This window comes from Cydia splendana, chromosome 3, assembly GCF_910591565.1.
Source record: "Cydia splendana chromosome 3, ilCydSple1.2, whole genome shotgun sequence".
Classification (NCBI taxonomy): Eukaryota; Metazoa; Arthropoda; class Insecta; order Lepidoptera; family Tortricidae; genus Cydia; species Cydia splendana.
Genome location: NC_085962.1, coordinates 11,946,843 through 11,968,748, shown reverse-complemented (window position 1 = coordinate 11,968,748; position 21,906 = coordinate 11,946,843). Strand labels below are relative to the sequence as shown.

Sequence of the window (21,906 nt, the reverse complement as noted above, 5' to 3'; positions counted from 1 at the left end):
AAACGTTAACATGTTCTGCATTTGTACCGTATGTATATGTCGTAGTCAGATCGTATAATCCGCCGTATTACATTACGGCTAGCCGTTTTCAAAAACAGGGGCGTTTTGAAATGCGGCGGTTCGACGATTAGCCGGATTGTCATTGCGATACGTTCTTCAATAAGGCGGCCTACGTTTAGCCGCATCGTACTACTATTTAGATTGTAGAGTGACCAGTTCTTTCGGTCACCTACGTAACCCGAGTTTGACAATGTTTGCAATTTAATTTATTTTTACCATGGTCCCACCGCACTACATGTGTTTCTTTTCCAAAACATTTCCTTTACAACTTAAATAGACGGAGCCCCGCTTTGCGGTGCTTCTATTTCTGGGAGGTTTGCCCTTCGGGCATCTAAAGCTACTTAACGAACCTAACCTACTTACCTACCTACGCTTTTTTCCCCGAAGTGTAATGTTTTCACGGACGTCTCACTAAATCAATAGGTAGGTTGGTAGGTTAGGTTCGTTAGGTAGCTTCAGATGCCCGAAGGGCAAACCGCTCAGAAATAGGAGCCCCGCGAAACGGGGCTCCGTCTAGTTAAAATGCGAAGGAAATGTTTTTTGAAAAGAAACAGTCCGACGAACTCCAGATTTGATTGACACCCCAGCATTTTTCAAAGTTTGTTGTTGTTATGTCAGGCAGCGCCACGAGTGTTAAAAATGGGAACTAAAAACTGTCAAAGCGGCGGCTAATGACTCGCTGTATTACATTACGGCTAGCCGTGTTGAAGAACGTATGGCGCCGAATACATTCCGGCGGATTCTCATTCAGCGCCCCTGTTTTTGAAAACGGCTAGCCGTAATGTAATACGGCGGATTATACGATCCGACTGCGACATATATATAATCCCTCTAAAATCAGTTGAAAGCAAGTTCAACGTAACGTAGCATTACCTTATCAGACTCAAGAAACTGCTTTTCAACATGCAACTCATAATTCCAGTTTTGAAGTACGACCTAAATTAATTAGTCAATGCCTTGTTGAAAAACTTTAGTTTAAATCTGCCAGCAGCTAAAGCTGCAACATTTTATTAAGAAAGTTCACGCAGATAACTAACAAATGAAACGAATTTTCTTATCAACTTCGTACACTTTCTTTCAGTCTTGGTTTTCATGTCAAAAATGCAAAATAAAATACATACTAATGTACCTTCACATAATAAGTATCCACCCGGCAGTTACTAGAATTATCTTCGTGCAAGAGAGAACTTAATTATTCGAGACCACGAGGACAAAGTTGTCTTCAAAACGTCGATGGTAATTTTAAAGCTTAATTATACGTGTTTAAGTCCCGCTTAAGTAGGTTAATAATAATAATTGTGTACAAGTCGTAAAAGTTTAACTCTGTATATTTTACGTAGCCATGGCAACGTGCAAGAAACGTGTTGTTCACTGAACTTTACTCCCGCTCATACATCAGCATCACATATGCGCTGGATGCAAAGCATGCTCTTAAATAGAGTGGTTAAGTTGAGATTGTAAAATACCAGACTAAGGTGACCCCGGCAAGAGACTGTCTTATAGGGAGATGTATTATCATCTCTGTATTCTTTATGTGTATGTACATTAAAAAAAATCTTTTATACGTTTTCGTTCCATCTATACCTACGTAAGTATCAGCTGCATCTGTCACACTCAACTCGCAGCTCGGAGATAATGCCAGTTTATTCACACTTTTCAATAATGTTCTCCCGTAAAAAGACTGATCTTTAAAGCTAACTTTTGAAACTTAAGTCCTTCTTACATAAAGGATAAAAGTAATCATAAGCCGTATGCCAGAGCGTCATGCTACCAGAATTAGATCAGCCGGGTTACCTTAGGTCAACACAATTAGTACTTAATTGGCCAAAAGGGGTCCATTAAACCAACTTTTACGAACGTCATGTCATAATCTTGAATTCAGTTTTAAGTGTGCGTTATTTGAAGAGTGACGTCTATAGTGATAAGTTTGTTTGGAATAGACTTTGCTGTTGTGCAGGTTTTTGTAGGTGTTTGGTGTGGTATGTTTTGAACACGTTTTACTCGTAACATGGTAGAGCCTAGACTTTTTTAAGAAGAAAGGAATTTTGCTGTATTAATGCATAAACAATAATAACAAATTCTAAGGTTTTTTACAATAAGAAGTTCATATCATGAATAGACCTCATTTTGTAATTACAGTAATCAAAATTAACTTTTGTGATTTACCGCTAACATAGATACATAGGTGCAAACTGCTAGAGTTAGACCAAGAAAAGTCTGCAGCGATTTTGGTAGCCCACGCAGTGCAAATATCATTTTAAACGTCAAACTTCTATGAAATTATGACGTATAAATAACACTTGCACTGCGTGGGCTATAAAATCGCTGCAGACTTTTCTTGGTCTAACTCTATAAACGCGTTAATATACCAATTTAATAACTTTACGAGAAAATGAGTCAAACACATTTTAAAAGCTAAGCTGATAGAGTTTTCGAATATAGTTAGTCCATTTATCAATTAACAATGAACACGATTTTTAGAGTTCCGCGCTACAAAGAAATGGATGATAGGATGTTATAGGTTCAAATTTGGTACACATATAAACATACATACATATTATGTAGTAAGTCGGTGACCCAGAGACGGACGAGCAAGGTAAAATAATTTGTAAATTTAAACCTAGCGGCCAATTTTAGCGTGTAACTTGAGTGACAAAATATATTAAAAAAAAATTAATTAAAAAAATCCTTTTATTTCCATATTTTTATTGAATTTTTATTAAAATATCCGAAGTAGAATGTTGTGTTATGGCAAAATGCAATTTTTGTGAGAAATCGGCTTTGAAGTTTCAAATCGTTTTTTGGAGTTATATCGAGACCTTTTAAATAAATGCATAATTATTACTCGTATTTCATAAGAAATCGAGATATCTATTAAAATCTTATACTTACCTAAGCATCAAAACATTGCCAGAAATATACTTAACTATTGTGAACTAGCTTTTACCCGCGACTTCGTCTGCGTAGAATGATGATGATGAACACTATCATATGTCTTTCTCTTAGCTTGAACTATCTCCATACCAAAGGCCATGCCAGGATAAGCTAAGTAAATCTGCCGCCAGCGAGTTTTGGCTTGTAATTTTTTTCGATGTGGCTTTGTATTGGTAACGAGTATGAAAAATTTGAGCCACCAAAAGTTTATAGTTTTAAAATAAAAAATAAAAATGAAATGTGATCTTTCTTCCAATTTTTTTTCTAGACAGCCGATTTTGACGTGCCTCACGTATAATGAGCATATAGTAAAGACAATTATATGACATTAATTAGGTATAGGATATATTGCCATACAAAAAAGAAAAAAAATACAATTAGGTACCTACTTTAAAAAAAATATTACTTTCACGTCAGCGACACCTCCAAATTTTTCACCAAAGCTAGCCTCTTTAATAAGTTACATAATGAATGTATTTACTTAATTTTATCTGTGGTGTTTTTTTTAATTGAATACATCACTCTACACTTATAAATATTCGAAGTTCATGTGAATAACCGGCACAGAGGGACATTTTTTAAAATTATTATTTTATACCTGGCCAGTGTTCATCATTATAAGCATGCACGTTTCTATAAAGAGTTAATCGAGTAGTTTTGACGAGCGGGTATAGAAAATCTATAGTGATGTATTCAATTAAAAAAAACACCTTATTCTACCACAGATAAAATTAAGTAAATGCATCTATTTTGTAACTTATTAAAGCGGCTAGCTTTGGTCAAAAATTTGGAGGTGTCGCTGACGTGAAAGTAATAATTTTTTTTTTTTGAAAAAAGTAATTGTATTTTTTTTTGTATGGCAATATATCCTGTAATTAATGTCGTACAATTGTCTTTACTATATGCACATTATACGTGACGCACGTCAAAATCGGCTGGCTAGAAAAAAAAATATTGAAAAAAGATCATATTTCGTTTTTTATTTTTATTTTAAAACTATAAACTTTTAGGGGCTCAAATTTTGCATACTCGTTACCAATACAAAGCTACATCATCGAAAAAAATTACAAGCCAAAACTCACTGGGGGCAGATTCACTTAGCTTATCCCTGCCATATGGCCTTTCGTCTTATTCGGTTTAGCGGTTTAAGTGTGAAGAAGCAACAGACGTACAGAGTTATATTCGCATTTATAATTATTACTAAGTTTTAAGTCTACCTAGATACGAATTTATTTATACGATTTTAATTTGGTAAGGCCAGATTCTGATTTCGCAGTAATTCAAAACACCGTATCTACCAAAATATTCAGCGAAAATATAATCATTATCGTATTTTAATTATATAGTAATCTACAATCTACATACATGTTCATTCAGTTGCAATGGCAGATACCTTCCGGCAATTATTTATCTTGATAAATTCATTCAGAAATTTTGACATTGTTAAAAAGTTCCCAGTGAATTGATTCTAAAAACAAAATTATGTAACAAAGGAAGCAGAATTAATGTTAAACTCAAATTAACAAATAAAAGGAAGTCTACGCGGAAGCGAAGTATTGTCATATCAAGCAACGGTTGACACGCAAAAATTAACATCCTTTTCACCACACCAGCTGGTAAAGGCCCTCTTGATTTTACAAAAACTGTCGTAGCGAAAAGCACAACGTACTGTCATTATTGATTTGATAATAATTGCAATAATTTTTCGTTCTTGTATACAACCTTGACTCATTTACATACTGTAACGTTAGATTATTGCACTGCAAATGAACAAATATCTAATAAACAAAATAAAGGATGACTCACGTCAGACCGGGCCGGGTCCGGGCCGGAGCTTCCAGTGCATCGTTTTCTATGGAAAGCATCACATCTGTTATGTCATAGAAAAGTAAGTGCCGGATGGTCCGGCCCGGGCACGGCCCGGTCTAACGTGAGTCATCCTTTAGCCTTTTAAATACCATAATAGCGTATCTATAGGCCCTATCATTTTTCACTTGAGTGAAGATCCTTTACTGATAGGATTGAAGGTACCTTCGTCAATTATTCTAAATTAACGTGGCCTAAAAGCTGGCAACTCTTACCTACCGTAAACCCGCGTCGAAACTTTTAACTTTGCGAAGTTTGTTTACTTCCTCGACACTAATGTTATTTGGTATGGTGCTTACCTGCTTACTTCAAGCGGCAGAAAACGATTTTCAATTTTGGCTAACTTTTACTGAATACCTATATTGTTACATCGGAATGTATTTAATTAGTAATTATGTAGTTAACTATGTCAGGCGTGTCTCACTCCGCGATTTCGTCGCTTTGCAACAGGTAGCTACAAGTACATCCGTCCCACACCAATTTTGGTGCCTAGCCATAATCCGCGCGTGGTGCTGTCGCCACCTAGTGGTCATATCTGTCCTAATCGTAACAGACGCGTTTTGTTAGAGAGTGAATCTTCTGTACCTAGTAGTATTATTTATTCTGTGACTATGTCTCCTATATGGTTAATACAATTTGATACCTACCCAGCAAAGAGCACTTACTATTAACGGACATAAATATGTAGTTTGTTTAATTATGTGTTACATAGGTCTATTTTACTTTAGATTTATAGTTACCTATACTAAAAAGCCGGCCGAGAGCATGTCGGGCCATGATCAGTGAAGGGTTCCGTAACTAGTGTAACTACCCGTCCGTCACAATAGTCTGCCTTGAAGTGGGGCTATTAATGGGTGTTGCCGACAAGTACCGAGCGCTCGGGGTGAGACACCAAAGATGGTCAACACACGTAGTACTACAAGACGTGAAATGGAAAGAAAAGAAGAAGAACGTAAACAGGCTTCAATCCAGCAGCCGCAGACACCTGTAAAAGATGAAGAACCAAAGAAACCGATCGACAAGACTATTATTTTAGAAACAGGTAGTCATATAAAATCCGAACATTCCGAACAAAGAAAGATCGCGAAGCCGCTAAGTCATCATTCTCGCAAAACCAGCTACCATGGTTCTAAAAGGTCATCGTCGTCATCTATTGTGGCACAAAGGAAGAAGCTGGAGCTGAAAGCAGCTGAAGCAAAGGCTCGCATACAAATGGACTTGATAGACAAAAAACTACAAGTAGATCTCGCCAACCTTGATGAATACAGTCCATCTGAAGAATCTGAACCGTCAGAACAAGACCATCAGTCGGTTAAAAGTGATGTTACCAGGTGGGTCGAGCGCAGCCAGCTGGAACTGGAGTCACAACACGTCCCCGAAACTGGAAATAACCCGGGCGCGCTGTGTTCGTCGGCAGCAGTAGTGGCCGGCACCGAGTTGCCAGTTCAGGAGTTAGCCAGCGCACTGAAGGAATTGGCCACCGTATCTGCATCCAACAATAACCAAAACGCAAGACTGCTGAGCCGCATCAGCACCCCGAAGGAACTGCCTTTGTTCTACGGTGAACCAATGGAGTGGTTACAATTCAAACAAGCTTTCGAAGAATCGACCAGAGTGTGTAGTTTCAGCGATATTGAAAATATGTGGCGTTTAAGAAAGTGCCTACGTGGACCCGCCAAAGAATCTGTAAACGCGCTGCTTATTAGTGGCACATCAACTGAACCTCTAATGTCAACTCTTGAGTTACAATTTGGAAATCCGGAATTAATAATATCGCGCATGTTAATAGAAATTAAAAAACTACACGCTCTGCCACCGGAATACCACAAAGAAATAGTTACGTTTTCCGTGAAGATAAAAAATTACGTCACAGCTGTTCGTGCCTTAGGTCGCGGAGAGTACCTGCAAGAAATGAGCATAGTCGGCATTATCTTATCTAAGCTACCTACGGTGTTGCTACCCAAGTGGAATGACTACAGTTACGCGCTAATTAAAGAAGGAACTAAATCTAAACTTGATATCCTCTCCGAGTTTCTCCACGAGGAAGCTATGAAAGTGTCAACCTGCAGTGCTTCTCTTATGCAAGTGCAATCAGACTATAAACGTAAAAACTATAGTGAAAACAGTGACTATAAACCGCAAACTATTTTAGTGCAAAGTGCGCAAACGAACAGTACTGATAAGTGCCGCTTTTGCCGCGTAGGAAATCACAATTTACCAGAATGCAAAAAGTTTAAAAAATCACTACGCAAGGACCGTTGGCAGTATGTGAAGCGATTCGGTTTGTGTTATAAGTGTTTATTATCGCATCGTGATAGACAATCGTGCACGGCCGCGGCGTGTGACGTGGAGGGGTGCGGGCAGGCTCACCACCGGCTCCTGCATTACGTATCGGGTCAAAGTTCGCGTTCGACTCCTTATAACGTTGTAGAAGTGTCGGACACTAGTGCTCAAACTGAAACTGTTACGCATATAAACGTTAACCAGCGCGAAGTGCTATTAAAAGTCGTGCCGATATACCTTCATCGACCTAACGGTAAAATTAAAACGACCGGTATGCTTGATGATGGAAACAGCGTGTCTTTCATAAGCACGGAACTCGCGCAGCGCGCGGGGCTGCGCGGGCGCCGTCAGTGTTTAAATGTGCGCGGCGCTTGGGTCAATTCAGAACTGAAGTGCGAAACAGCTGATCGATTGCTCGATATCTAATAGTGCCGGGACAATGTTCAACTTAACCGCGCGTAGTACAAACAATCTGGACTTACCTGTACAAAACATAGGACTTGTTAAGTGCGGTAACTACAAGTACCTAGACCGTATAAAAACTACTTGTGTGCTCAAAATCAGAAACCTGAAATTCTTATTGGACAAGACAACTACCACTTGCATGTACCACTAGAGGTCGTGGAGGGCGGCGAAAATGAACCCTATGCGACTCGTACCCCGCTGGGCTGGTGCGTGCACGGTCCGTGTCAACGTGCAACTGTAATGAAACAAAGGGAAATACATACTTCATTACACCTTAGTCACAACTATGAGCAAGATATTGCAACTGAAAATAATCAAATTCTACGTGAACTGCAAGAAGACATACGTCGATCTTTCTCCATCGATTCAATGGGCATATCTGCTAACCCTCGGCAGAACTCGGAGGACGTACTGGCCCAGGAGCACCTGGAACAAACCTCTGAACTTATCGATGGCCAATGGCAAGTTGGCTTACCTTGGAAGGATCCTCACTGTGTCACCGTCGACTCGTATCCAAATGCATTATCACGACTGAAAGGAGTTGAGCTAAAAATGAAAAGGAGTGAAGAGTATGCACGAAGGTATAAAGAACGCATACAACATTTGTTGGACAATAAATACGCTGAGAAACTGAATAATCCAGTCACATCTACTAGAACTTGGTACTTACCTACTACCTACTACGGAGGCTCTTCTTATTTGGATTATCCACGCCATGGGATAATCCAAATAAGAAGAGCCTCCGTCTGGTTTTTGATGGGTCAGCTAAAACAAAAGGGTTTAGTCTAAATAGCTACCTACATAAAGGTCCCGACCTACTAGTACCGTTAATAGGAATCATGTGGCGATTCCGCGAAAACAAGGTCGCGATCTCTGGCGATATCAAGGATATGTTTCTCAGAGTTAAAATAAAACCCGAAGATCAGCAAGCCCTACGCTTTCTATACCGAGATAAGCCCGAAGATCCTATAGATATCTACCTGATGACGTCACTCATATTCGGAGCCAATTGTGCGCCGTTCATAGCACAATTCATCAAAAATAAAAATGTGCGACGCTTCGAATCTACATATCCGGAGGCGGCTAATGCTATATACACGCAACACTACGTCGACGACTACATCGACAGCTTACCTGATGAAGAAACTGCAGTGAAGCTAGTCCGTGACGTCACCTATATACATGCGCAAGGCGATTTTCATATACACAATTGGAATAGCAACAGTCAAACCGTCATCAACAGCATTCCAAAAGAGACTCTCGGTACCAGTGCAGTAACGTTCAAAGTCGGACAACAGTATGAGGGCGAGCGAACACTTGGATTGTTGTGGAATCCCAATGAAGATACGCTCGGGTTCGATGTATCACTGAAAAAGTTATCTGAAAATATAATCCACGGGAAAGAAAGGCCTACGAAAAGAGACATTTTACGAGTAGTAATGTCGATTTTTGACGTGTATGGATTTTTAGCGCCTTTCACCATAAATGGAAGATTAATTGTTCAATTAACGTGGCATTTAGGCGTTACTTGGGATGAACAAGTACCTGACGTCGTCTACGAAAAATGGCTAAAATGGATAAATCAATTAGAATTTATGCGCAAGATACGTCTACCTAGATATTATCATCATGCCGCTACAAGTGCGAACGAGAGAGTCACAGAGTCTCCAAGTGCGAGCGAGATGGTAACAGCGTCTACATCAAGTGAGAGCGAGACATCCACAGATACCGCGAGAGCGAGCGGGACGCGGTTAGTACCTGTTATCAGTGCAGCGGGCGGCGATGCGCCTGCACAAAAACAAGATTTAATAACTATGAATAGTTATAAAGATCTACAACTTCATTTATTTTGCGACTCGTCAATGAAAGTTATGTGCGCAGTAGCATACTGGCGCTGGCAAGAAAACAACACAGTTCGCACGGCATTTATAGTCAGTAAATGTCGTATTGCAGGCCTGAAGAAATCGACTGTGCCTCGTTTAGAATTGAATTCGGCAGTTATGGCAGCTCGATTAGCCGAAACAATAATTAAGGAACACAGAATAAAACCAGATCGTCGTATATTTTGGTGTGACGCCACAGTGGTTCTGCACTGGGTACGAAACAACGCGCGTACATACAAACCTTACATCGCGAACCGGCTTGGTGAAATAGATGATTTATCACACGCGAGCGAGTGGAGATATGTACCTACGCACCTGAATGTCGCCGATATACCTACCAGAGAATTATACGACCGTTGTGTGTTGCCGACCGAGTGGATCCAGGGACCTGCATTTTTACAAAAAAGTGAGAACGAGTGGCCGCAAAATATTTTGAATGCCAACATAAACAATGACGACTTAGAATGTGTTATGACGATGACGTCGTGCAATAAGGAAAACATACCTATACCTGAGCCTACAAGGTTTTCATCGTGGTTATGATTACTCAGGGCTACTTTTATAATGCTAAAGTTTATAAACAAATGTAAACATATGAATGAAGAGGACGGCGCTGTAATGGAGAAGGCTGAAAGGTTACTTATAAAATATTCTCAAGCGCAGATGTTCTCCGAAGAAATCCTGAAACTGAAAAATAGATTATACTTACCTAAAACAAGTAGATTACTTACCTCATCGCCGTACCTCGACGAACACGAAGTCCTACGCCTCGGGGGCCGCATAGGCGCCGCTGCTGAAGTCGGACCTGAAATAAAACGACCTTCGATCTTGGACGGACGAGACTACATAGCGAGGCTGCTAGTGAACCATCACCACGTTCTCGCAGCCCACGGGAACCAGGAAACTGTTGTTAATAACCTGAAACAAAGGCATTGGATATTAAGATTACGACCGACAGTTAAAAATGTTACAAAAAAATGTATGCTATGAATAAGGAAATGTAAACAAGAAATCCCACGAATGGGAGACTTACCGCCTGCCCGCGTTGCTCATCATCAGCGCGCCTTTACCTACACTGGCGTTGACCTCTTCGGGCCTTTAGAAGTTACTGTGGGAAGAGGTAGACAAAAGAGGTACGGAGTTTTGTTTACATGTTTAACTGTGAGGGCAGTGCACATCGAATTAGTAAACTCACTTACCTCAGATTAATTTATAATGGCTCTCAGACGAATGGGAGCACGACGCGGCTGGCCGCAGTACCTATACTCTGATAATGGTACCAATCTTCGAGGAGCTGATGCAGAACTACGAAAGTCAATTCAGGAGTTGGACCAGGAGTACCTTAAGCGTGAGTCATTGAACTATGGGACTAAATGGATATTTATCCCACCCGGAAATCCACATTGGGGCGGAGCGTGGGAAAGGCAGATCAGAACTGTTAAAGAATGCATGAAGATAGTGCTGAAAGAGAGAGCCACTCGAGAAGAGACTTTGTGTACATTTTTGGCAGAGGTCGAAAGCATAGTAAACAGCCGGCCACTAACGCACGTCTCCGTAGAACCTGAAAGCACAGAAACTTTAACGCCTAACCATTTTCTTCTTGGCTCTTCTTCCGTCTTACCCCACCTTGGCGTTTACAATGACTCTGAATATTTCCTGAAAAAGCAGTGGAGAATCGCCCAACGACTGGCCGACTTGTACTGGAGAAGATGGGTGAAAGAAATTCTCCCGGACCTGCTACCACGTAAAAAATGGACACAAGAAGTGAGGCCCTTACAATTGGGAGACCTCGTCCTAATTGTAGACCCAGATGGACCTCGCTGCGCCTGGCCAAAAGGATTAGTAGAACAGCTGTTGCCAGGCAAAGACGGCCGAGTAAGAGCCGTTAGGATTAAAACCAAGAGTGGTGTACTTACCCGATCGGCTGCACGCGTAGCCCGTATACCAATAAATGGTGAGTGCTGCTAAGCAAGCACTGGGGTGGAGGATGTTGCCGACAAGTACCGACCGCTCGGGGTGAGGGCGCGCGGGGCAGGGACCCCACCAAGCAGAGATCCGAATGCGAGTCATACCGAACGGACGTTAATTTACTCATTTATTTTTCTTTTCGCTAATTATCCTAAAATGTACTGTGTAATGTTCTATATAGTTTAAAATAAAAGTAAAGTGCATAATTTGATCATTTTTATTGGAAAGAACCACTACAAACTACGACAATGGGTATCCTGTACAGTCGACGTCAAAGATATATTATGTTTATATCTTTGCACCTTACTCCTTTGTAATAAGGCGAAAAATGTAAACATATCTGTGACGTCGACTGTACATAACAATTAGAAGGACAAAAAAGTACCTTCGGATCACTTTTAAAGACGAAAGGCGTTTGCAATACTCAAAAACGACCTATCATGTTTGTTATCGTTTTTATTGAAATTTACAAAGCTTTTCTTTCACGATTTATTTCATACTTTTTGGCTAAGCGTCATATCCGCAAGACGCGACCTAAGCCCTCCTACACGTATGTATACCCGCAACTCGACTGGACAACTCCATTGCGCATCGTGTGACCGCATCTTCAAGACAAAGTTTGGTTTTGCGAGCTACATTAGGGCATTTCAAAATAAAAATTGTTGATGGAGTCGCCATTGCCGGATGCAGCAAGGAAGATTGAGGTAGACTTTTTGGACCCATGGTTCAAAACTTAGAGGAGATATATTATATTTTCTATATTTTTTTACCACTTTGTCTGGTAAAAAACAAAGGCCAGCCTTGTTATGGCGTGTAATATTTTTTATATATTCATGCCTAATTGCAGCTTTCTAGAACTAACTATAACGAAGCAAACGGACGGACAGACATACAGAAACAATAAGGATTCCTAGTTGACTACGCGACCTTAAAAAGGTTAGGTACCCCATTTTACCTACTACCTCGACTTGTCCCTCTCTTCCATAATGCAGTGAAACGTAAAGCTTAACTTTATACGAGTACCATAGAGTGTTTGAACATTTCAACTTCGGTGAATTTATTTCACGTTGCGTACAATGTGTATAGATGTGTTCCTTAACGAGCCAAGGATTTGATCTTACTACTAGGTCAAAAATTAAGTAACTTTTATTAGTATGAAAAAAAATAACTTCATTTAAAAAACAAAAAAAATATTTTTAGAAAGGCACTATTCGGCACACTATTCACTGGATTTCAGCACACTATTCGTGCCACTGCAGCTGATCCTGGTACTTAATTGTCATTTTTTGCAGTTATACAGTCAGCAGCAATGCTCCGCTGTATAATGATGTCTCAACTGAAATCTAACCTTAAAATGTACCTATTTAAAGCTCTCTAACATAGACAAACTTCCGACGTTTGGTTAATAGCTTGTTGTCATACCTACTTTCATTGAATTTAGAAGCCTTTTGATTATGAATTGTTCCGAGTCCTTAATTAGTTTGTTATTTGTCTAGTTGAAAGCTCCGAATTTATATTCTCTCCACAAGAATGGGTAGAATTTATGGGAGATGAACTTTACAGGGGTATTTATTTGTAAAATAAAAGCTCTCGTGTTGTTTGATAACAAGAGTATCTCACCCGGGACTCACCATGGGCACTCTTTTCCTAATAAAGCATCAGCTAAGGTTATTTGGGCATGTCCAGGGAATGGATGACAGCCGCTTGATATTTTCCTCGCGTTGGTGTCATGAAAATTTTTGTGTTTTACTCGGGAGCTACGTTTGTTTAACTTTCGTGCCTTAAAACCTTTCCAACGCTCAAGGAGTGATTCTCAAGAAAGTGGCATCGACTGGTTAAAGTTAATGAAAAAAATTATGAAACAGTGAAAAATAAATTCATGTTTATTTTTTCCCTTGAACGGATAGTAATACGAATGTCTCACTTTTAGCATAGATGAATAAACCTTCATACAATATAAAATGATATTATTACATTAGGCCCCATACCAAATACTTAAAAAAATCGAGACAAGTTAAAGTTAACATTCCGTTACAAAACCCCAGATGTCTGCCTTTAACCACTTGTCTCTACGAAACTACGACACTTGGGTCATGATGGTACCCTACGGTGGTTAGCTTGATACTTACCTAATATTTTGCCATAGTTATGATCTAAATATTTTTTTCTGTGTAATACGGCTCGATTCGAAAAATGAATTAGATTTCTACTAGACTTCAACAAGTTACGATACGGATAATTTAAAGATATTTGTAAGATAGATATGTCAAATTTGACGTTTCCGCGATTCTGGAGGTCCTCTTGAACGATTTCGACTTTCTTGAAGTTATGACTTAGATATCCAAGTCACATCTAGTCGATATCTAATGTAGATCTAGTTGATCTCTAAATCGTCTCAAGATCTTGTGATTATCTCGAAATCCGAATAGGCCTATGAGTCAGATGCAATACCGCGCATGTACAGGTTGGTACAGGTTAACAGTGAAAATATCCTTGGACAAACTTCGTGCGTGAATATTGTTGTAAAAAAATATATATATAAGGCCTGTGCAAAGTACATTTTAAAAGGTATTGTTTATGTTATTATATAGCATGATATTTATTTACATAAATTGATGCTTATTAAATCTAAAGAACTAAAACTGGAAGAGCGATGCTTTTGGACAAGACAGGTTACAGTGAAAAGTGCTATTCTTTATTTTTTATAAATATAAGTATTAAATTTAAATAAAAATAAAGACTTGGCCTCGATAAACATTGTTTTAGTTTAATCTAGATACATTTTTGTTTCATATGAAAAAACCAAATAAAGATACATTCAATTCAAAAACTCGATGACAGGTTAAGATGCCACTATTTTGAGAATCACTCCAAGACTCCACTTTACGGAACAACGAATGTAGAAGTCTTTCGCTTGCTCTGGTAGGTCAATATTAGCACGAGTGGTTAAACAACAACTTAGCCTAGTTGTAAAAAAAAATATTCTCCCGTATATTTTTGCCAGTTTTTTCTTTTATTTATTTTTTTATTTATTATAAATGCACCTGACAATTTTCAAATATCTGGTGCTTAATGGTCACTGAGCAAACAGGTAAAAGAACATGGCAAGAATATGGGGTTCCTAGCTGACTACGGAAAAAAGCAAAACACGGAATAACTTAACATTCATAAACAGCATCGTATACGTCGGTAATTATTATTTTTGAGTACCGTAAAATAATAAAACTTTGCCCTTTACATAACTTTGCCCACCACGTCACGGTTCAGTAAAAGCGAACTAACTTAAAAGTAGTTACAGATACATTTTCTAAAGAAAGTGAAGAACTGAACTGTGACGCTGTGGGCAAAATTATGTTAAAGGGCAAAGTTTTATACTTTTACGGCACGATCGTTGATTTGACTTGATATCTTCAAATATAATACACCAAGTGGAATACATCTTTATACCAAGTTTCTTAAGAGAGAAAAGGTAAAATATGCAAATTAGTGTAACTTTATTCCCTCAGAGCCATTAGGAAGACTTTGACCGTTTGATAAGTGGGGGAGAACCCGTCTCATCGGGTTACGTTTCGGGTTCTAATAATTTATTTATGAACGTAACATTAAGCTAATTCTTTATTTTGGTATAATAAAGAGAAATTAATTCCAAACAAAAGGTAGAATTTTTGACTATGCATATTGCGTAACCTTGTTTGGGGGTTCCGTACATCTAAAGGAAATATGGAACTCTTATAGGATCACTCCGGCGTCTGTCTGTCCGTCTGTGAGTCTGTCGGTCCGTCTGTCACAAATGTTTTCTTCGGAACTCTATTGCGAACGAGAAGTGGGAAAACATGCAAGCCTGACTGATTTTATAAATGTTATTTATTATATTATTTAATATTTACCTACCTACTTACATGAAATATAACTATGAATAAAAACGTATCATAATAAATTCGCTTACATAATAAATACATAATGCGAATAATTACCAGTTTGCGCCAGGGAATACCGGATTATTTATTAAGGCGATTAGGCTAATCATCTTTGTATTACACGTTAATTTGTATAACAGATATTACTCAATCGCTGTCTGCTGGGAATCAACCTAAAATTAAATAGGGTAATTTTATAGAGATTGTTACAAACTATTTAATTATCAGGGGAAAAGGACTTAAATTAAAGGTTTTTTAATGTTCCATAGTCAACTCGTAGAAACGGAAACTTGCGACGGAAGATAATTGTCGCGCCATTTTACTTACTATTATTTTATTTTATCACCTGCAACACGGTTGCACATGATTGACGCGACAGTATCTCGCGGCGAGATAGACTACCCGTCCCTCTTTTGTTAACATAGTTAGAAAAAGACGGGTAGTCTATCTCGCCGCGAGATACTGTCGCGCCAATCATGTGCTTGGCCTACAGAGAAGTTGTAAGTGCGTTGCCAGACTTTGAGATGGGAATACGCTCTTTTCTTGGAGGTTTGAAGGTCATATCGGTCCGGAAATACCGCAGGCGACATCATAATTCATTAAAATAGCTGTATGTACATAATAGGTACAGTTACCAACAAGTAGATAGTGATGGCCGAAGTATCCAAATATGCATACTTATTGTAACACGCCTTTGTTACCATAGAAATAAAGATGTGTTTCGATATATTTGGCCACTTTGACCGAGGCTATCTATTTGATGCTGACTGTACATAAAAACTTGATAGGTTTATGTATTACATGTATTGTAACATGTAACTCAATGTTATAAATTTATTAAAAGCAAATATTATATACAAAAGCGCTAACACGACAACTGAAAAATTATATTTTCAACCTTGTACCGATCGGCATTAAGTATACAATGGCAAATTTTATTCGTTTTGCGTGTTTCTATTTTGTTTGCGGTATCATTGTTGTATTATGTGACGTAATTGATTAGGCGTGCGGGGCGTGACGCCTTTAGGGACTGCTCTTTCTTGTTAACCATCAATATTCATTATTCCTAATTAAATAAAATAAAATTTGATATCATGCTATGTACATGCCGAATTTGTTTTTTTTTTTTATTTAACAATGCGCGTAGTACGACTCCCAGCCCTCACAAACTTGAAAAGTATGATCCCATTCGGCAGAGAGCATGAAATCAATGATGATCAAACCTCTTTCTCAATAGGTTATCTATCGCGATTCAACGCGGAAACGCGGCCAGCGTGATGGGCACCTTTTCGGGAGCGATGCGGGGTGGGTTGTTCGAGTTTGGTAGTTAGTAGGCTTAGTATAGGTTAGTAAAGTTTAGGTTTAGTTTTACTTATAGTTATTTATAGTATAGGCTTGTATTTAAGTATTATAAATTGTAACTATAGTTTGATTAAATCATACATGACAAGAACTTGTACATAGTAGATTAGTTATTATTGTGCTGTACATTATGCTGACTGCTTTATCAATGTTGCAGTTCATTGAAAATTAGGTTTTTCCAAAACTACGTGCCCTAAGAGGCCTTTCCCAATGACGTCCAGTTTTTTGTGGGTACAGTTTTCTGCAGGATCCCGTTTTAGTGGTAGGTAGGTGTTAATATAGTGACGTCCACACGAGCATTCTGTTTGCGGGATACTGCACGCACAGTACTGAAGACGGGATCCTGCAGAAAACGGTACCCGCAAAAAATGGACGTCAGTGGAAAAGAGCTTAAAATTCACCTTTACAACACAGAAAACTGACGGCTTGGATGACTTGGCTCTCTCCCGGACCGTTCTAGCGTGAGTCATCCTTTACACTGTGATACGATAATAATGTCGTCTTGAATGCAACCGCAATGCCCGCAACCGCAAACTTCCTCAACCCTGTTTCCGACATAACAAGATCGTTTATAGGCTACGTGTAACCCTTATATTCCTTATAGTGTAGGATGCAGGCTTCAAAACAATATCGTCGAAATCACTTAAGATAAGTAAAGGTTGTTTGAAGGAGAACGTATTTTAGCGATAAGGCGGTTATCACACTGAATGCGGTTCGCACGTCGTCGCTCCGATGTGCTAGCGGGATACTACAGTGTGATAATCGCCTAAGACCACTTTTTTTTTTTTTTATTGAGGCGAAAAGCATACCTAGTGAATATGAAATGATATTCCGTATATAAGTTTCGAAAAACTCGACTCGATCCGCGACCTAGGTATTGAAATTCGGACCTTATCTACTCGGCCACCAGCGCTCCTCATTTGTGATAGAAATATTTACTGTCCGAGTACTTGAACTGAAATTGGAAATGATTCGATAGTTAAAATGCTTTTAGAAAGATAAAAGCAAATCAAGACATAAGACAAGACATACAAAGCTTTTCTTCAGTGCAAAAATTGAACTGAATTGAATTCTTAAATTAAGTAAGTAATTAGGTGCCAATTAGTAAGCTCCGCTAGTAGTTAGCGGATAGAAGTGCCTAGTCCAGCCAAGCGGACTCAGAAAATTAATTTATTAACACCTTAATTGGTTACTTAGCCCGGAAAGGAAAATTGTGGAGGTAAACTCAACTGCGTCAAAACTTTGCGGCTGCGGCCACAAGGAAAGACACTAAGCCAAATATTTATTAAAGGACTTACTTTATACCTTCAGAGGCGGAGAAAAGTTGATATATTAATTAACTCGTGAATAAGTCCGTCAGGCCAAAGAGTCACTTCGTTTCACGCAGGCGCAATAGGGATCTGTCAAGATACGCCCTTAGGTAGTGTGAGCGCGGCGTTCAGCAAGCGAACACGAACGTTCAAATTTAGACCCGAACATTGACGCGTCACTAATTCGTACGATTCCAATTTGAACTCTAACGGTTACTGTGAATTAAAAACGTTGCGTGTGCATGAATAAAGGATGCGGTCTGATGCTAGCGTTACCGCAGCCTGTGCTACCTTGGGAACTTGTTTAAATTTTAAAGAGTTTCCGCGTATTTTGGCTGTGTTTGTTGTAGTGTCTGTGAACGGTGTTCATGATGAACGAGCGAAGTTTATCCCGGGTTACGGTGAGTGCGAAGCTTAAGTGTTTTATCGCGCCGACGATTTGTGGTGCTCGGTGTTGTTTATCTTGCGGCTGGCGCACTATACGGATGTCCCGTGTTTTAGTGCTAAGACGGGGATAACTTAAAATGTATATGAAAATGATTTGTCAGTAAAGCTAAAATGTTTTCAGCATTTTGGTAAAATAAAACTTACTTACGGATGAAAACATGTCTCAAGAGCCAGGTGTCTTGTTTTCTTATGATATTTTTCTTACAGGTACTTATATTTATATTTTTGTTAAGTTTTGTTTCGAAAAAAATATGAAATATATTATTATATTTTTCTTCACTTCTGGATCACTTCTGGATGAGATTAGCTCAGGACCGAGACAAGTGGCGTACTAGAAGAGAGGCCTATGCTCAGAAGTGGGCGATAAAGGGCTGATATGATGATGATTATTATTATTTTTTCTTGGAAATGATCAGTTTCGTTTTTTTCTGTCATTTTTCTCATGATTTTAATTAAATATAGTCTGTCAAGCCATTTCCGTCAGTAGAAAAAAAGCGGTAAATTAAAAAAAAATTAGGTGTGAAGGGAATCATCCCATAGAAAAATTGAATTTCGCGCCTATTTCTACTGACAAAGTCGTTTGACCGGCTATATGTGGGTAAAGTGGTATGTTCCACAATAAATAATAAATAAAAAGAACAATATGTATATTAAAATTAATTTAACTCTAAATTAATCCTAAAATAATAATTACTTTAGGACTAAACAGTAATCAAAGTGTGAATAGGGCCTAAGATAAATTAAAATTTAATGAAGAATGACGTTGACGGCCATATAAAAGTAGAAAACCAATCAAGTGTTCAACATCCTAATAATTACTACAGATGCCTAGCATATTCGGCACTTCGCTTGGCGTGTTCGGTTACTTTGACGAATATTCAGCATTTGGCTGAATATTTCGAAATATTCGGTGCTAACACCGACTACCCATTAGATCCACTGTTGCTGCCGTACAGCTCAGGATTTTAAAATAAAACTTCAAATCACAGCAGACTGCGCTACATAATTTTTCAAAAAAATTGCACTTTTGCATAGGCTATATCACTCTAGTCCTGTATGTAGGTGTTCTTTATAGGTGAACAATTTTTATAATAATTGTGAGTAAAAATGAATATTCCGACTATTCAGCGGCGCTTCGACCGCTATTCCAATATAGTCGAAATAACTAGGTAGGTATGTAAAAAAATTACTAGGTACTTCACTACCACATGAAAATTTTGAAATTCACGTTCTTTCCTTTAGTACCTATTAAAGACAAACATTATTCGTCGTTATTGTGGTCATTTTAAACAAATCGCGTGAATATATCACGATAAAAACATAGTTATTAATTTTAGTTGGGGCAATAAAATATTTTTTTTTTGTATTTTTTATTAAATGCTTTTATAATTGATAAGTCCAAATCTGTCAGAATAATTAGTAAATGATGATACTTAGCACAAAGGTAAGTTTTGGATGGCAATTGCATCAGAATTATTGTTGCGGCCTTGACGCGGGGGCTGTTTCTTTGATTTTGAGTCATGGATTGAGCGTTAAATGAGAAATTGAGTGACGGATTGAACGCGGCAACGCGGCGACGAACGTCACTCATTTTATCAAGGAAATTGACAGATACAGCGACGATATAGATGTAATGGAGCAAAAGTAAGGGTAACATTCCATTTCTGACTACTACTAGTGCGAACGTATCGGTGATATTGTCAATTTCCATAGTAAAATGAATGGTAGTGCTGCTGTCGTTGGAAATGGACTGTCACCTTAAAGGCCCATTTACATGGTGCGAGTTTCTCGCCTCGAACGCACGATTATCGTAGCACGAGAAAAAATATAGTATCATGTAAACTAAACGTACGATATCGTACTAGAAGGAGCGATAATCGCCTCGCCTTTGCTGATTGGATGTCTCCGTGTAAACAAAATTTTAATGCGAGAATCGTATTTCGAGATTTTCGAGTCCATGTTTGTTGGAGTTCCAATTTTATGTGTTTTTTATTAATAGCCAAAACGAGCAACAATATTTTTCTTTTCAGACAGTGTCTTTTGTGATGTTTGACCATAGGTACTCTGAGGGGTGACTTATGTGAAGGTCATACTGAACCTTTTTTTTTATTTTTAGACGGGGCACCCCCTTATTTGGTTACACTTATTATGCTGATAAAATACACCAAGTTTTGCAACTTTATCTCAACTACAAGGGGGTGTTCAACGGCCGGATAGGCCGGATACCGGATAGTAACCGAATATCCGGTGCATCTCTAATAAAAATACACGAATGTATATTAAAAAAATCACATCAATCATAAAAAAATGAAATAAGTATCTCTTACTATGTAGTTGGAATTATTAGTAGTAACCCGTAGAGTGCCAATCATAAAAATCAGACATTTTCCATGGCACTCAATCTTTATAATCAATTCCTACAGATTAATATAATTTAACTTGTGACTATGTCACATACAAATTCAATAAAAAGAGATCTTTATCTTCTCGTCTACATGCTGTAGTCTTACCACGAAGTACACTGACGTGACACTGACATATTAGCTAGCCTGTGCATAACTTTCTAACAATACATCTCGTTCATACCTGCGATGTTGTATAGAAAGTAAGTTACGCAGACGTTAGCAAATATGTCAGTGTCAAAGGCGTGGTAAGGCTACTGAATAAAAAGCTTTCACATACATTTATACAAGAATATCCATTATTACAAAAAAATTAAAATTGAACGACTCTGTTCCAATTGAATATGATTTAAATTTCATCGAACTGAATAAATGTTATAGGTAGGGCCTTGGGCCTTAAGAGGATAGGGGATTATTAAGTACCGTGTTTGACAACTTGTAGGATGATCGACAGCACCGCATTTTATTAATGGTATCGATATTATTTAGCTTTTGTCTTACAATGTGGTTAATCTATCTAAGTGAAACGACACTTGAAAGCTAGTTAAATCTCTCAGGTCTCAGGCAGTAAATACATTTGAAAATAGCGAAACGACAGTTTAAATCACAGTAAGTGAGCTTAGTTTACTGCATTTTAATTAGTAATTATGCTGAAAAATCGATAACATTTCAAACACAGTACAAATATTTTAGAACATTTATATTGTACTGCATTTTAAAGAGTTTTTGGCGTAAGTATTAACTTCTCTTTACTTGTTAATATAGGATTAACGTGAGACCTTTACTGTATTTTAATCAGTAAAGTCTCAAAATTCACAGCCGACAACTTTATTACTGCAGTTTAGTTAGTTTTACCTCAATAATTTACTAAATTCTTCTGATTTACTGTACATGGATGCTTAGATTTTTATATGTTCCTATTATCATAATCGCACGTGGACTATATACATGTGTGCGTCTTGACATGGTGGTCCAAGAAAAAACAAAAAATCGCAAAAGTAGCACTTAC

At 38.3% G+C, this 21,906-nt stretch overlaps 1 protein-coding gene across 3 annotated transcripts in view; it reads left to right on the top strand.

Moving 5' to 3' along the window:
- The first annotated feature begins 1,776 nt into the window (after positions 1-1,776).
- LOC134806792 (hemicentin-1-like) overlaps positions 1,777-21,906 on the top strand; it is a 181,021-nt gene continuing 160,891 nt past the window's right edge. For 2 of the 3 annotated variants that reach the window (XM_063780152.1, XM_063780154.1), the window contains exon 1: positions 17,874-18,449. The gene's annotated coding sequence lies outside the window, so the exon portion shown is untranslated. Of the gene's footprint in view, positions 2,030-17,873; positions 18,450-21,906 lie in introns of those variants that run through there. The other variant, XM_063780153.1, reaches the window with a different exon arrangement.